At 47.0% G+C, this 13,736-nt stretch overlaps 1 protein-coding gene across 1 annotated transcript in view; it reads left to right on the top strand.

Annotated features, from left to right (window-relative positions):
• Window positions 1–8,068: 8,068 nt before the first annotated feature.
• Sorbs1 (sorbin and SH3 domain containing 1) overlaps window positions 8,069–13,736 on the top strand; it is a 226,781-nt gene continuing 221,113 nt past the window's right edge. Inside the window, exon 1 of the mRNA XM_055630147.1 lies at window positions 8,069–8,168. The gene's annotated coding sequence lies outside the window, so the exon portion shown is untranslated. The remainder of the gene's footprint in view (window positions 8,169–13,736) is intronic.

Raw genomic sequence — 13,736 nt, 5'->3', positions numbered from 1 at the left:
ACCAAATTCCCCTGTGGGGTCATTAGGTTAAATCCAAGGGTGGTTAGAACACAGAAGACACATTTGAGATCCAAGACCCACACTGACCAAGGAGACTCAGGGTCAGGCCACCTGGGGCTCTACAGAACCGCTAGATAGTCTGAAATAGTTACCTCTTTCCTCAAGAGTAAGAACAATCAGTTTGTCCCAGCAGTGTGGGAAAGGATGGAAATTCGGTAAGCAGTGGTTAAACAAAAGAATGCTGGCTCTGCTTCTTCTTGTCATCCAGGACATTAGGTCCTCCGGCCAGGCGTCTGTGGTAAACAACCTCTACTCATCCTCTCTACCCACCCTGGCCCATTCTAAATGGCATCCTCCTTTGCCATTCACACAAATACATGATAAAATGACAGTTGAGGAAGACAGAATCTTTGAATAGATATCTCTACAAAGAAGACATACCAAGGGCCAAAAAGGACACAATACTCAATATTGTTTGCCCAAACCATGATGAGGTACCACTTCTGACTCATTAGCATGACTACCATAACAGCTGTAGACAGTAACCTACCTGTGAGGCTGTGAATTACAGCCCTGATGTATCGTGCAAATGTGAAGAAGTGGCACAGCTGCTTTAGGAACAACTTGTGAGTTCCTTAGGAAGTCAAACATAGCATGTGACCCGTTTATATGCCTAAGAGAACTGAAAAACAAACATTCATGCAAAAAGTTGTTCAGGAGGTTCATGGCAGCGTTGTTTATAACAGGCAAGCAACAGAAACACTGCAGATGTCTGTCAAGTGATGAGTGGATAAGAATGCAGCAACTATATGGTGGAATAGTATTCAGCCATGGAAAGGAGCAAAGTACTGATACATGCTACAAAGGTGAACCTTATAACTGAATGGAGCCAGGCAAAAGGGTTGCATTTATTTGAGATGTTCAGAACAGGCAAATCTATAGAGACAGAAAGTATAGCAGTGACTGCCAGGGACAGAGAGGAGAGGGGGCGTGTGGAGTAGCTGCAGATGGGAACAGGAATAAGATATCTTCTTGCAATGATGAAAACGTTTTGTAGTGAGATAGCTGTGTTAGATGGTCACACAACCTCACAAACTGGCTTGCTGACCACAGTAACTACCACAGTCTTGCCACTGACTATGAATCTATCATTCTGTCCCGCTAGACTGAGCATGGAGGAGAGTGGGCTTTGTGCCCAGTTTTGGGTTCTCCAGCTCCGAGTGAGGACCTGGAAAGGAGTAGGCAGCCATGTAATGTTTGTAAATTGAATGCCTAGACAGTTCTCTTTCTGCACCCCCAGAGTTGCTTGTCTGGCTGTGTTCCCAGCCTTCATGACTTTTGGTTTTTAGAAGTCCAGACCCAGCAGCTTCTGGAGTCAGAGTGGGACTCACCGACCCAGCATCCGCCCCACAATCTTGTCTAGACCGACACTGAGTCCAAACAACAGAGCTGCCTCTGGCTTCACTGGGGCTCTTGTTTTCCTCTGTGGAGAGCTTACCATTAATGCAGAAATAAGTCCTGTCCAGTGATAGAGTAAGAACAACTGGATTTTGTATAAAAGAGAACTGGACAGAAATGTCTCTTTTTAGGCCAAGAAGACCAAGAACTTATCTGACTTTGTGGTTGCGGTAGAGCAGAAAAGCAAGCTAGAACTATGTTTCCACAGCTGGATGCAGCCCAGAGAAAGGGTATTGACAGTAAGCTCTCCAAAAAGGAAAACAAGAGCCCCATTCATTCATTCATTCATTCATTCATTCATTCATCCATTCATTCATTTTGGTGCTGGGAATTGAACTTAGGGACTTATAGGCATGCTAGGCAAGCACTCTATCACTGAACTTATATTCCCGGCCTGATTATTTCCTTCTTACCTGCAGAGCCAGCAGGCCATGCAAACCCTTCTCTGATTGCCAAAAGCCCCTGGGAACAGGTGACTTTCCCATACTTCTTCTTACCAGTGCCTTTGTGCTCAAGATGAACTGTTGGGGTCAGCTAGTCAGGGAAGCAGGTAGTAAGATCCGTGAGATGCATGGCTTAGAGACTGCACTGCTGTTCTGGGCAATGAGTTGAGGTAACGAAAGTATTAGGCTGTACTGAGTGGGGACAAAACAACCAGGTTTGGGACAGGACAGATGTGCTGTGGTAATAAAACCTTGGGGATACCCCAGCCGTCTTCCTTCTGTTCTTTCCCCTCAGTATTCCTTTTGATAAATTCTCAAGAAGCAGAATTTCCTATCCCAAGACATCCTTGTGACTTAATTTGGTCTTCTGAAACGAGTCCCTCAGTGAACTCTTCCAATTACCTCTGATAAGTCTCCCGCAGCTTCCAGAATGTCAGTTGTTCTCTTTAAGCATCATTGCTGATGATGTTTAAAACCCTTATTAAATTTACATTTGCTTAGTAAGAGAGTTGCCCCATTTTTTAAGTTGCTGTATTTTTCCCCAAGATCATCCAACATGTCTCCCTGGCTCTCCAGGTTCCCTATCCTTTCTCCCTTTCTCAGTGCCAACCTTCCCTTATTCCTCCTTCCCAGTTCCCTCCCCCTCTCTCTCCAGCCTCAATCAGAAGGCCCCTTTGAGAGTTGTCAGCTGGAGGTGCCCACCCTAAGCGTTGTTTTTCTCAATTTCCTCGGTAAATTACTTTACAGTAGAAAGTCTTCTGAAGCTCAGCATGCTCTAACCAATCACTCTCCAGTCCCAGTCAGAAAAGATGCATCTCTTAGCAATGTCTTCAGCAGGCCACCTCGTCTTCTACCTGCTGAGTCTCCAGCCAAGGTGGTGGACCTTGCTGGAGGGTCACACATCAGCCACACACTGTGTCCATACAGTGATTGACAGCAGTACGTACTGATTTCTGCCAAGTTCCATTTGAGACATTTAAAAAAAAAATCATATTTAGTTTGACTATAGAACAGCATGTGAAAATGTTTAAGCCAACCCTTGCACACTTGGTCAAAAACAATACAGCACTTGGGGTTCTGCTGTGTATGCACACCTTCACCCAAGGAACAGCACAAAACACATTTGGATGAATGTTTGTTGAGTTGATAAACAAAAGCCTGGTAACTGGAATCTTAGGGTTAGTGATTTCTATTTACCCTGAGTATTCATCCCTATTGCTCTTGTTAGTTTCTACCTGGCTCCATAGACGTGTCCTGACCAATCTCCATTTATCTCTCCAAGTTTCCTGAAGGCAGTGTCTATGGCCAAAGACTTTCAAAGAATGTGGAATTTTTGGAAGTGACTTTCCATCAAGTTTTTTTTTTTTTTTTTTGCCTTTCTGTGGTGCTGGGGATGGAACCCAGGCACTGAGCTCTCTCTCTCTCTCTCTCTCTCTCTGTATATGTGTGTGTGTGTGTGTGTGTGTGTGTGTGTGTGTGTGCGCGCGTGTGTGTTTCCTGGTGCTTGTTAGTAAAACCTTGTTTCTCCCTCTCTTGATTCCTTATGCAGATGGCCTGTGGACGGATGTTAGAACTGGTGATGACTCTGGTTTCTGTGCATGACTCTCTTGTTTCATGTTTTTATTTCTCTTTCCAGTAGTAGGGACACTGGGAACAAGCTGAGGCACCTGAAGAGAAAATAAGGAATTACTAGTAAGATAAAATTAAACCTAGGTGAAATTTTGTTTGCAGTGTGTGAGGAACAGTCATAAGTAAGCCCCATCGGGACGAACAGACACAGGCTGAGGCCTTGCGGCATTCCAATCTGTGTAGAGAGGGGGTGAGGAATAAGACTACACAGAAATACGCATGAGTTCATGCCGTATATGCTAAGTCTTACATAAAAGAAAAGCATAAAGTATTGTGAGGTTGGAAATCAGGGGCCTCCCCATATCCCTGGGGAACTGGGAATGAGAGTGGGCTGTCTAACAGTCTTGATGTAGAGAATGCTACGTGACACTCTAGACCAGTGCTTCTCAACCTGTGGGTTGTGACCTCTTGGGGGGTTGCATATCAGATATCCTGCATATCAGGTACTTACATTATGATTCATAACAGTAGAAAAATTCCAGTTCTGAAGTAGTAATGAACTAGTTTTGTGGCTGTGAGGAGTCACCGCAACACGAGGAGCTGTATTAAAGGGTGGCAGTTTCAGGAAGGTTGAGAACCGCTGCCCTAAGCTCTATCATGAATGTACTGTTTAGGTGCTTAGGCTTTGGCATCTCCTCTCCTTAAAACAAGTTACATAACTTATAGGGCCCAGTTCTTTGATCAAACCAGGGGCCTAACTCTACCGCTGAGCTATATCCTTAACCCAAGCGTCTAGTTCAAGATAAAAATGCAGGATCTTTTGTATAAAAACAAAGAACAATCACAGCATTGAATTCAGCGTGGGATATTTCTCAGTATCGGCTGCTTGCCTTTAGTGTGAGTCTTGGCCCATGTCCTAGTCATGGTTCCTGTTGCTGTGATGAAACTCCATGACCAAAAGCAACTTGGGTAGGAAAAGATTTATTTGGCTTACGCTTCCACATCATAGTCTGTTGTTGAAGGAAGTCAGGGCAAGAACTCAAACAGGGCAGGGACCTGGAAGCAGAAGCTGATGTTGAGGCCATGGAGGGGTGCTGCTTACTGCCTCGTTCATCATGGCTTGCTCAACCGGCTTTTCTATAGAACCCAGGATCACCAGACCAGGGATGGCATCATCTGCAGTGGGCCGGGTCCTCCTGTATCAATCACTAATTAAGAAAATGCCCTACAGCCCAGTATGATGGACTCCTAATCTTAACTGAGACTCCCTTCTCTCTGATGATGATAGCGTGTGTCAAGTTGACATAAAACTAGCCAGCACAGCCTACATGAACTTGACTGGGTCGCTGCTTCCTTGGGCCTCCCCTTGAGGCAGCAGAGAGGCAAGTCTTGCCACATATGAATCAGTGAATGGCTGGAGATAGGGATGAGTTGGTATAATTAAACTTAATGATCTCTTAGGTTGCTTTTTATTATGAACTATTATTAGATCACAGTTTGGGAGCTGCTCTTTGAGACAGGGTCTCACTGGGTAGCCCAAGATGACTTTGAATTTTAGCCTCACCCTTGCAAACATTGGTATTACAGGAGTGAGCTACCATATTCTGATCTTCATGAAAGAGATGTCTGAGGTAGGTTTTGTGGTAGAAGACTTTGCTTTCTCTCTTTTTCTCCCACTTGCCACCTTCCTGTTCTTCCCAGATTTCTCTATTTCTTTTAGACACCATATTGTATGCTTTCCAGCTGCAGAAGCTACTAAGGAGTGACTTCAAGACTTCAGCTATATTTTAGGTACCTTGAGTTAATTTTTCACTTCTGGGAATGGCCTTGACTAGAGTTCAAATTTCCCTCGACAGTCTGGTGTTTCATTTTAAAGTTATTTTTTTAATTTTCACTGGACAATTTTATAGATTTTGTTTTTGTTTTTTTTTGAGACAGGGTTTCTCAGTGTAGCCTTGGCTGTCCTGTCCTTGGCTTTGTAGACTAGGCTGGCCTAGAACTCACAGAGCTCCATCTGCCTCTGCCACTGCCAGAGTGCTGGGATTGCATGCGCCACCAGTGCCAGGCAATTTTATAGGTTTTTGTTTATTTGTTTGTTTATTTTGTTTTTTGAGACAGGGTTTCGCTATATAGTCTTGGCGGTTCTGGAACTAACTCTGTAAACCAGGTTGGCCTTGAACTCATAGAGATCCTCCTGCCTCTGTCTCTCAAGTACTGGGATTAAAGGTGTGCACCACCACCACCCAGCTCGATAGATGTTTATAAAGGAAAAATCAGAAAAACAAAGATGGACAAAAATAATTATACATAATTCTAGAGGAAAAAATTTTTTTTGAGACAGAGTTTCTCAATGTAGCCTTGGCTGTCCTGGACTCACTTTGTAGACCAGGCTGGCCTCTGCCTGCCTCTCCCTCCCAAAGTGTTGAGATTACAGGCATGTTCCGTCATACCCAGGCAAAGGAAAAATTCTAATGGAATTTTACACCTCAGTTTTCGGTCAACTTTCACATTCAGTGACATAAGCTAAGTCAACAGCTGGGCATGGTGGCTTGCTATGTTGTGAGGCACCCTGTGTGTGCTAGAAACTGAACCCTGGTCCTCTGCAAGAGGATAAGTGTTCCGGCTCCAAAGCCTTCCCCCACTTTTTAAAAAAAATTACCCAAGTACTTCCCCATTTTTTATAGCTGCTTGGCATTCTGTCAAATGGTTGTATTTTCTTAACCAAACTGAACATTTGAATTGTTCTGACTTTTTTTTTTTTTAATTCTAAATCTTGTTGCCTGGATTTGGTAAGCAGATAACAGACTGACTTTCTCTGCCTTTTATTTCCTACCTCTTTGTATAATCTCCTAGTATCGACAGTGTTTTGCAAAGCAGTAGGATGAGGTCTGGGTGAGGCAAAGCCCTGGGCCGAGGAATTCCTGGGTTCTCTGGTGGCTTCTTGCTTATAGAGTGAGCTCTCAGACAGCTAGGAGTCTTCAATTAATAAAAACAAACAAACAAACAAACAAACAACACAGTGGAGGACGGCAGGTGCTCAGCAAGGACTTGTCACTGTCCCCTGATACCTAAGATTCTTTACAGACCGGGTTCCCCTTGCCTGTGCTGTCACCAAGTTGTGTCCTTACCCGGCCACACAGCCTGCTGACTGGGGACATGCTTGGGCTGGAAATTCTTGCCAAAGGCAGCTGAAAAGAATTAGTTGTGTTCAGCCTGAAGGGTGAGAGTCCTCCTGTGTTGGATAGTTTGACGTCAGTTTGACACAGGCTAAGGTCTTCTGAGGGGAGGGAGCCTCAATTAAGAAAGTACCTCCGTGAAATGGGGCTGTAGGCAAAACTTGTAGCCCATTGTGGGTGGGGCCATCTTGGTCCTGGGATCTGTGGGAAAGCAGGCTGAGCAAGCCATGGAAAGCAAGCCAATAAACAGCAACCCTCCACGGCCCCTGCATCAGCTCCTGCTTCCAGCTTCCGGCCCTGCTTGAGTTCCTGTCCGACTTCTTTGATGATGAACAGTGCTGTGGAAGTGTGAGCCAAATAAATCCTTATCCTCCCCAAGTTGCTTCGTTCGTGGTGTTTTGTTGCAGCAATAAAAACCCTGACCAGGACACCTAGGGATGTCCTAGGGACAAAACTACCTACCCTGCCTGTCTTTGCCTGCGCTAGGTTATCACTCTAGCTCCTTTACAGGCGATCCCGGTCTATTTGTCCCCCCCCTCAAAAGTAAGCTTCTTAAGGGGAGGGTCCTTTTAGTAGCCCCAGGGCTCCGCTCATCCACGCCCACTGAGCCTTGAATAGAGGTTGCGTGAATAAAAATCTCGGTCAGCAGAGCGGTGCAGCCCGTAATCCTACCGCTCCAGCGGCTGAGTGAGGAGGAAGGCTTGGGGGTGGGGGTGGGGAGGGTCCGGTAATTCCAGCACTCAGAAGGTGGAGGTAAGATGAGAAGTTCAGGGTCATCCTTGGCTTACACAGTGAGTTTGAGGCCACTCTAGCATACATGAGCGTCTGTCCCGGGGAAAAAAAAAAGACTAAAACAAAAGAAACTATTAATAGGGTCTCTCTCACAAGGCTATGAAAAATCAAATGAGAAAATAGGAAGCGTTAGGCACCTGTTTGGTAGAACATAACCGGAGTGACAGCGCCGGCGAGCAAGCTTCATACAAAAGTCTTTCGTATGTTAAACATGCTGTTCACTACATTCTACCAAGGGGAATTACTGTGCCAAAGGGCACAGGGTCAAATAATTTATGTGTAGCTAGGACACACTGGCTGTCGTTTTATGCTTACTGCTCCTTTCAAGCTCCCTTTGGGCAAACCCTTAGACCACAGGACCTGCGTCTGAAGGCCCTCGCGGCCAGACCAGGGCAGAAAGGGTTAGCGGGTGCGCGCGCGCGATCCGGGGGGGACCCGCGGGCGCGCGCCCCGCTCCCGGGGACGCAGGCTTGGCGGCGGGCTCTTCCTCGCCTCCCCATTGGCGCACACGCCCCTTCCTGTCACGGCCGGCCAGGCCCCGCCCCCTGGGCGCTGCCGGAGTGGACGGTTCCAGGCCATGCTAATGAGGGGCTGGTCGCCGCCGCCCATTGGTCGGCCGCGGAGTGTCGGTGAAGTCAGCTCTGAGTAGCAGAAAAACAGAGCGGGGCTGACTGCAGCGTGGAGCGCGGGCCGGGCTGGACGCGCGCAGCCCTTGGCGGAGATCGGCGAGGTAAGCGGGCGGTGGCTGCGCTCTCCAGCGGCGGTTCCCGGGCGGGCGCAGCGGGTCCCCGGAGCGGCGCCTTTGTTCCGCGCGGGGAGGAGGTGCTTTTAAAGGGCCAGCTGTTGGAGGGACCTGGGCCCCCCCTTCCCCAGAGCATCCCTGGGTGGCCGCGAGGGACCCCCGCCGAGCCTTGCCTCCCGGCTGCTTCCTGTGTCCCACATCCCTTCAAGGAAAGTTGCTAGGACGCGGGGAGCTTGGGGGACTCCAGGTTTCTTTATGCCTTTTCGTTTTTGGTAGGTGAAGGTAAGCGTGATCATGGCCTCTGCTAAGAGAGAATGTCCGCCCTCCTGAGGCTGGCTGCAGTGTGGGTGGATGGAGACGGGAGAAACCGGGTGGGTTTGCCTTGGAAAGTGAAACTACTGAGGGTCTCCTCTGCAGCGGACAGAGGAGGAAGGAGGGATCGGGAGTCGGGATGGAGGCATCTCAGGTGTGTTCATTCATCAGTAACCCCTCCGTCCCCAAAACCGAGGGCGGCGGCAGGAGGGGCGCAAGGACTACGCTGCTGGCCCAGACCCGTCTGTGCCCGCGCATGCTGGTGGGTGTGTGTCCGGGGATATCGTGCCTCCGCTCATCATCCAGGCCCTTCATCCTTCTCGTGGATGACAGCATCTTGCAAGGCAGACCATTACCAAAGGGACCGAAAGCTACTCCTTTCTCCTATTTCCCGGGCAATCTCTTCCTGCTTTCCAGCGTGGTTTCCCAGATAAGCCGTAGTGACATTCAAGATAGAAGGGAAAACAGGCTTAAAGTCATTATGCTCCTCTGAAGGGCGATGTGCTGTCGAATTCTGTATCCTGGAACCTCTGCTTGTCATACTACGGCTTTGAAATTCATCAGTGCATGCTTTTTCTGGGCAGATAGAATTTATTATGCACGGCTACATAAAAGCAGAAGGGATCCCTCTGAGCGGGCTCGTTTCCTCCAGTCTGAAGGTTTCCCCAGCATGTTCTAGATGAGCCTTTGGATTTTTGTTTGAATCGATGAGCTTTGGGATGCCCCCGTTGTCACAGTCACAGGGCCGACCTGCTGAAATTGCTCAAATTGATTTCACTGTCAGTAGGCGGGAGGCTCACCTAGAGACACCATAGAACTACCGGGCATGTTAGGCCTCTGACTGCATCTCCCCATCCACCCTCCGGCCCCCCCTCCCCACTGGTGTGTCTTTTTTCTTTCTAGGTGAAGGCTTGTTTGACCCCATGCTTTTTTGATTTTTGAATACCTCTGTTTAGATTGGAGTGTGGTTGGAAAGATAGCCTGGTGGTGATTCAAGGGTGGATTAGAAGTGGGGTGGACAGCAGAAGGGGACAGCAGTGTCAATGACAGAAAACAGACATTTGGAGATTTTATAGCTTCAACCTTTAGTGAGTGAGATGTCTACAGAGTGAGGTGTGTGTGTGTGTGTGTGTGTGTGTGTGTGTGTGTGTGTTGGCGGGAGGGGGAGGGGTGGAGGAGGAAGATACTGCCAACAGTTTTCTGCCCCACCCTCCCCTGCTGCCTTAAATAACTCCATGCCAGCCCAGGCCAGAGGTCTCCCTCTTGAGCCTGAGGGGAAAGGGTGGTCTGTTGGGCCACCCTTTCCCCAGGCACCTTTGAAGAAGGTTAGGGAAGGGCTAGTTCTTGTCGGGGGTGGGGAGGGGTCAAGGATGGCATATTTCTCAGCTTGAGGACCTGTGATAACCGTCTGGGGACTTCCCTGCAGGCGGTTAGTACCTGAGTGAGATGCTGCTTACCTTGTGTGGTGAAGGACCATCATCCTCCACTGTAGAACCCCACCCCCCCTTTTGTTGGCTCTGTCTTCCTCTTACCTTTTTTTTTTTTTTTTTCCCCCTAAAGCAGTTGAGTTTCTTTAAACTTTGTGAAGAGATTTGGAATATTGGGATGGGGTTGGAATTATGGCAAAGAAGAAAAGAAAATATCTTCTTCCTGGCAGAACAAAGACCTGTTCAGCTCTTCTTTTTATTCTCCAAAATAGAGTTGAGTGCAGATAGCAGAGTGTGGACGGATAGGGCCCCAGCTTTGTCTGTGCGGCACTGGTAGCATTCTGGTCACCCCAGCTCCACCCTCTCTGGACCCTTTTCTGGATGTGGAAGCAGAGGGCACCCACTGGCAATTTAGTATTTAACTAGTCTGTCTTTGAAGGGGAATGGGTGATCCTAAAAGAACAAATGGCTAAAATGGTTGTGCCAGAGGTGGAACAGCTGGCTGGCGTTGGTTCTGGTCAGCACACTCTGGGCCTCGAGCTTGTGGCTTATCCTATCTCGTTGGTACAGGGGGAGGCTTCAGAGCAGTGACTTTCTAGGGTTCCCAATAGCACTCCATAATTTAAAGTCACAAGTACATTTTGTGATGGTGATTTTACATTTTTTCCTGTTTGCTAGTCGGATGTTAAATTCTCAGTATTTAGCAACAGTACTAAAAAAGCACTTTAGAACTCGAGCTTCTGTTGGATTCAGACTACCCTTTCCTTGATTGGTGCAATTCATGTGGTTTTAGAGTATGTAAATAATTCAGAGCTAGAATGATCCAGAGTGAGAGATGCAGACCTCAGAGTGAGTTGGTGTGTGTGGGGGAGGTGAGGATGGGATGACAGATTGCCGGGGAAAGGGCGTTTCTATAATTCATTCTCTTCCAGTCTATGTTTTATTTATGATTGCACAAGTGAACATTTAAATATTGGGAATATGAGGAGGGGGACTCCTGTGATGAATCTGTTTAGCAGCCTTCCCGGAGGAGAGAGTGGTTGGGAAGTTTGGTCAATTGTCTGAAGTCACCCAGCTAGCAAGATGCAGAGGGGGATAAGAATCTGGGATTTATGCTCAAGAGGAAAGCCTCCCTTCAGTGATGGGAGCCTACGATGGAAAGATGATTGAGGAGGAAAGGAGATGAAGGGGAGGCTGGAGATGCCATGGCTTCAGCCTCTGGAGCCAAGAGTAGAGCATTCCTGTGTCCTTGGAGTGAAGAAGTAAGGAACAGAGCACCTTTGCTTAGACTTGTGTGTGTGTGTGTGTGTGTGTGTGTGTGTTCATGTGTGTCTCTGTGTACGTGTGTATGTTTTTGTGTGTGTGTGTGTGTGTGAGTTGTGAGAGTTGTATGAGTGTGTGTGTACATGTATATCTCTGTGTATGTGTGTAGGTTTTTTTTCTTTGTGTGCATGCGTGTGCTCATGTGGGTGTGGAATTGGGGAGGTGTTGATTGCACTGATCCTGCCTGCTGATCCTTCCTGCTGACTGTCTGTAGAATGAGGCTGAAGCCACTTGGTTCAGAGCCAAGCAAGACCTTTAGCTGGAGCAGGCAGAACTTGAACACATGGGGAGTCAGGTGTGCCGGGGGTGATGCTGGGGAAAGCTGATGTTGGGACCAGTTCTGCTGAAATTATAGTTTCTTTTTGATGTATGTGCTTTTTAAAAAATTTTCAATGCAGAGCTAAAGTTTTCCATGGAATGAATCTCTTTTTAATGCAGGCAGCATTTCCCTCTCTAACTTCCATCATACATTTTATGAGAGAACATTTCATGTGTTGCCTTTTCAGAGGAGAAAGCTGGAGACCCAGGCTCCTGAATTGCGGCTCATCTTTGGGAGATGGGAAGGCTCTAGCCTGTGACATGTGCTGTGCTAAGTCTCATAGTGTTTCAGTGGGCAGTGAAGGGGCTATGAGCAGTGGATAACCAGAAAATTAACCATTCAAAGGCAAGGAGAAAAGATGACAACACTTTGCAGCCTGTGGCCCAGGCCAGCAGCATGCCTTTCTCTGGCTGGCTCATGGGTACTAGGAAGTCTGTCTGTATTCAGGGTTCCTGTTTCAGGCACATTGTGAAGCCCCGGATTTTGTTGCTTTCAAGGAATTTTTTTCCCTCCTTCTGCATCTTCTTCCTCTAGCCATTTCTTTTTTCTCCCTTCCTGTTGTGTCCTTCCCCCTGCTGTCTTCCCTCATCCTGTTAGCATTACTTCTTTGTAGTGTGTTCTAATGTATTATTGTCTCATTAAAATTTCATATTCTCTGTTCTTAATTTAAAAGCAGTTTAGTCTTTTTTAATATATGTGTATTTTACACAACAAAACAAAACAAAAAAACCCAAACTTAATTAAACTGTTTTATTTCTGTGTGGCCTTTTATTGATTTTTGTCTCTCCTTTCTTGTCTTTGGTCAGTTGCGGCTCTTTCTAGAAAAAAAGTTTTTTTTTTCCTCCAAGGTCTCTGTAATGTGGTTATTGTTTTAAAAACAAAACCAGCTATAACAGCAGAAAAAGTTTCCACCCTTATATTGTGAACCACAGAGACACCCTGTCCCAAGAGATGTATCCTGTCTCTTGACTTCCTTTGATGGAAGAACTATCATCAGTGTGTTTTATAAGAAGGCTTATACTCGCTGGAGAGATGGCTCAGAGGTTAAAGAAGGCTTCCACTCTGCAGGGGCTAATGGTGGATGGGGGTCTCTTGTCAGTGAGTCTGGTAATGCTTAGGGGTAGGAAGCTGGTAGGCTGCTCCCGAGAGAGTGCATCCAGGGAGAATTCGGTGTGGTGGTTTCGTGTTTCCAACGCTACACCAACCCAAGTAGCTGTAGCAGAACATAGAACCCTCTAGAAAAGAATGGGATACCTGTTACCTTTCCCGTGGATGTTGGGTTGAACTCAGGGTACCCTGTGCCCACCTTGAGCAGAATCACACACCGACAGGTTGCTGGTGTGAAATTCTGCATGCTGTGATGGAAGCGTACTGGTGGCGGTCATAATGTCCTTTGGTTCCAGATTTATTACCGAGATTGAGTCTCTTAAACATTTTGTTTAATCTAGAGTGTGTGTATGTGCATGCCTCCACAGATGTCTTGGAGGCCAGGAGAGGGTGTCAGATCTCTAGGAGCTGGAGCTATCGGCAGTTGTGAGTCATCTAACATGGGTGCTGGGAATTGAGCTCAGGTCCTATGCAAGAATGGGAAGCACTCTCCATTGCAGAGCTGTCTCTCCAACTCCAAGATTGAGTCTTGGTGCTCAGTGGTCAGCGAGTTCAGTGTCTAAAGGGGCCATCAAAATCAAAAAGGTACCTTGATGTCTCCAGTTTTTATACTAAAAATCTACCTGAATTTTGTTTTCAGCTCTAGAATATTTGTTCCGATTTTAGTGTAAATGTGTTTACATTGCTTTGCTCTTGAATGCAATTGATGGTCCAGGAAAATGCTGTGTTTATCTTGGGCTCTCTCTAAGTAGTCACAGCAGTCTGGAACCCAGCTGGAGGAGGGAGGAGTAGGGAAGACCTCAGACCTGTTGCTGTTGAGATCTACCTTCCAGCCTTACTTGCTGGCTCTTCCACATCCTCAAGGCCAGGCTTTTCTCACACTAAGGTTTGTTCCTTCACCAGTGGCCTTTGCCTCTTCTTGTGGTGCCTCCTGCTTTCAGACTCCCTCATATCTGAGAGACATTTATTCCTCTGCTTACCTGTTTCTGTTATTCTTGCTGTTTTACTGGTCTTCTTAAACCATATTGTGAGATCTGGAAAAAGAGAGGAATCTGTATCTAAGTGTTA

Source organism: Psammomys obesus, unplaced genomic scaffold, assembly GCF_907164565.1.
Source record: "Psammomys obesus unplaced genomic scaffold, mPsaObe1.curated_primary_1811, whole genome shotgun sequence".
Lineage (NCBI taxonomy): Eukaryota > Metazoa > Chordata > Mammalia > Rodentia > Muridae > Psammomys > Psammomys obesus.
This window is presented reverse-complemented; position numbering and strand designations above follow the sequence as displayed.